The sequence below is a fragment of the Rutidosis leptorrhynchoides genome, chromosome 3 (genome assembly GCF_046630445.1).
Source record: "Rutidosis leptorrhynchoides isolate AG116_Rl617_1_P2 chromosome 3, CSIRO_AGI_Rlap_v1, whole genome shotgun sequence".
Taxonomy (NCBI): domain Eukaryota; kingdom Viridiplantae; phylum Streptophyta; class Magnoliopsida; order Asterales; family Asteraceae; genus Rutidosis; species Rutidosis leptorrhynchoides.
This window is the reverse complement of record NC_092335.1, coordinates 334,768,772-334,772,201: the sequence shown is the minus strand read 5'-3', so window position 1 is coordinate 334,772,201 and position 3,430 is coordinate 334,768,772. Positions and strand designations below refer to the sequence as shown.

Genomic DNA, 3,430 nt, shown 5'->3' with positions numbered 1-3,430 from the left:
ATCCAGTCGACCAAGTACTCCAATATAAATTTCCGATAATCCATTTTTTGAACCCGACCTCACAATTGAGAATCCGGAGAATATTCAGGGACAATTCATAGATCCTGAACCATTAAATTTTCCTCCAGAACCACCAATCATTCAAACAGAGATTGTTGAGGAACGAACCATTAAATCAGAATCCTCTAGTGATTCGGATTCAACAAATTCAATCATGGAAAATCAGGAACCTTTAAGTATGGAAGACCGAATGAGAGCTAAACGCACTGGCCAAGGTCACGCAATTACTCATCCTGACATTAATGCGCCAGATTATGAAATCAAATGACAAATTCTACACATGGTGACTAATCAATGCCAATTTAGTGGTGCGCCGAAGGAAGATCCAAATGAACATCTTCGTACCTTTAATAGGATCTGCACACTATTTAAAATAAGATAAGTTGAGGATGAACAGATATATCTCATGTTATTTCCCTGGACTTTAAAGGGAGAAGCCAAAGATTGGTTGGAATCGTTACCTGAAGGGGCGATCGATACATGGGACGTTTTAGTTGAAAAATTTCTTAAACAATTCTTTCCTGCATCTAAAGCAGTAAGACTTCAAGGAGAAATTGTTACGTTCACACAGAAGCCAAATGAAACTCTATATGAGGCGTGGACAAGATTTGAAAAGTTATTAAGAGGATGTCCGCAACATGGTTTAGATACCTGTCAAATAGTACAAATATTCTACCAAGGATGCGACATCACTACAAGGAAAGACATAGATATTGCAGCTGGTGGTTCCATTATGAAGAAAACCGAAACTGATGCTTACAAAATTATTGATAACACTGCTTCCCACTCACATGAGTGGCACCAAGAAAAAGATATCGTTAGATCATCTAAAGCAGCTAGAGCCGATTCTTTCCATGACTTAGATTCCATTTCCGCAAAGATAGATGATGTGGAGAGACGAATGGAAAAGATGACTAAAGATATCCACTCAATACGAATTAGTTGTGAGCAGTGTGGAGGACCACATTTGACAAAAGATTGTCTCAGTATTGAATTAACAATGGAACAAAGAGAGAATATTTCATACATAAACCAAAGGCCTGGAAATAATTATCAGAATAATTATCAACCGCCAAGACCGATCTACAATCAAAACCAGAATTATAATCGAAATATTCCATACAACAACCAACAAGGTCCTAGCAATCAAAAAGTATCTAACAATACTTACAACCAGCAAAGACCTAATTTTCAAAACAAACCACCACAAACCGATGATAGAAAGCCGAATTTAGAAGATATGATGACGAAGCTAGTTGAAACTCAAACGCAGTTTTTCACATCTCAAAAATAAACTAATGAACAAAATGCTCAAGCATTTAGAAATCAACAAGCTTCTATTCAAAACTTGGAACAAGAAGTAAGTAACCTAGCAAGGTTAATAGGTGAAAGAAAATCGGGAAGTTTACCTAGTGATACAAATGCAAACCCCCGGAATGAAACAGCTAAAGCCATTACCCCAAGAAGTGGTACAACACTTAAACCACCTGAAATACCTGTAACTTCTGATGAAGCTATTCCTACTCCACAAGAACCACAACCTGATCAAGATAAGGAAAAAGAACCGGTAGTTGAAAAGGTTAATGAAGATAACACAGCTAAGGATAAACCTTATGTTAAACCATACCAACCACCACTTCCTTACCCAAGTAAAATGAAAAAAGAAAAACTTGAAGCCGAGCAATCCAAATTCTTGGATATGTTTAAACAGATAAATGTAAATCTTCCTTTCATTGATGTGATTTCAGGAATGCCTAGATATGCTAAATTTCTGAATGATCTAATCTCGAATAGAAAGAAAATGGAAGAACTCTCGGCTGTTACTATGAATGCTAATTGTTCAGCAGTGCTGTTGAATAAGATACCAGAAAAACTATCTGATCCAGGAAGTTTCACAATTCCATGTTTTCTGGGTAGTCTTAGTTCAATAGAAGCATTGGCAGACTTAGGTGCTAGTATAAATTTAATGCCGTTTTCACTATACACTAAACTAGACCTTGGAGAATTGAAACCAACAAGAATAAGCATACAACTAGCCGATCGATCAATAAAATATCCTAGAGGGATAATGGAGAACATGCTAGTTAAAGTTGGTACTTTAGTATTTCCAGTAGATTTTGTTGTTCTGGACATGGAAGAAGATTCTCAAGTTTCTCTCATATTAGGAAGACCATTCTTAAACACGGCTAAAGCAATGATAGACGTGTTCGGTAAGAAACTGACCCTAAGTATAGAGGACGAGAGTGTTACCTATTCAGTTGATAGAGCAATGCAACAACCGCAATCTGCAGATGATACATGTTATTATATTCAAACTATAGATTCATATGCAGAATTGTTGAAAGAATTTCCAGAATTACAAACCATTTGGAATACGCTTATTTACATGGTGAATCTGAATTACCTGTAATAATATCGTCTTCTCTTACTAAAAATGAGAAATCACAACTCATTTCTGTGTTGAAAGCTCATAAACCAGCCATTGCATGGAAGATTCATGATATTAAAGGAATAAGTCCTTCGTATTGCACACATAAAATCCTTATGGAAGAAGGTCATAAAACGTATGTGCAACGCCAACGAAGACTAAATCCGAATATGCAAGATGTAGTTAAAAAAGAAATTATTAAACTGCTAGATGCAGGTCTAATTTATCCAATTTCTGATAGTCCATGGGTAAGCCCAGTTCAATGCGTGCCTAAGAAGGGTGGCATGACTGTCATTACAAATGAAAAAAATGAGCTTATTCCTACTAGGACTGTAACAGGATGGCGTGTATGTATTGATTATAGAAAATTAAATGACGCCACCTGAAAAGATCACTTTCCCTTACCTTTTATTGATCAAATGTTGGAAAGATTAGCCGGAAACAGTTACTATTGTTTTCTTGATGGATTTTCTGGATATTTTCAAATTCCAATAGCACCCGAAGATCAAGAAAAAACCATATTCACGTGCCCTTATGGTACTTTTGCTTACAAACGCATGCCATTTGAACTTTGCAACGCCCCTACAACCTTTCAAAGGTGCATGATGGCGATTTTTCATGACATGATAGAAGAATGCATGGAAGTTTTCATGGATGACTTTTCAGTCTTCGGTGATACATTTGAATCATGTCTAGTTAATCTTGAACGAATGCTTATTAGATGCGAACAATCAAATCTAGTACTTAATTGGGAGAAATGCCATTTCATGGTTAAAGAATGCATCGTTCTTGGACATAAAATTTCAAAAGAAGGAATTGAAGTGGATAGAGCTAAAGTAGATGTAATTGCTAAACTTCCACATCCCACCGATGTTAGAGGAGTTAGGAGTTTTCTAGGGCATGCCGGTTTTTACCGACGTTTCATAAAAGACTTTTCTAAAA

General features: G+C 36.3%; 1 non-coding gene across 1 annotated transcript; it reads right to left on the bottom strand.

The window, feature by feature from the left end:
* Positions 1 to 598: 598 nt before the first annotated feature.
* On the bottom strand, positions 599 to 705 carry LOC139903492 (small nucleolar RNA R71). The gene has a single exon (XR_011778308.1). It is a non-coding gene; the product is annotated as a small nucleolar RNA R71 (small nucleolar RNA).
* Between the last annotated feature and the right edge of the window lie 2,725 nt (positions 706 to 3,430).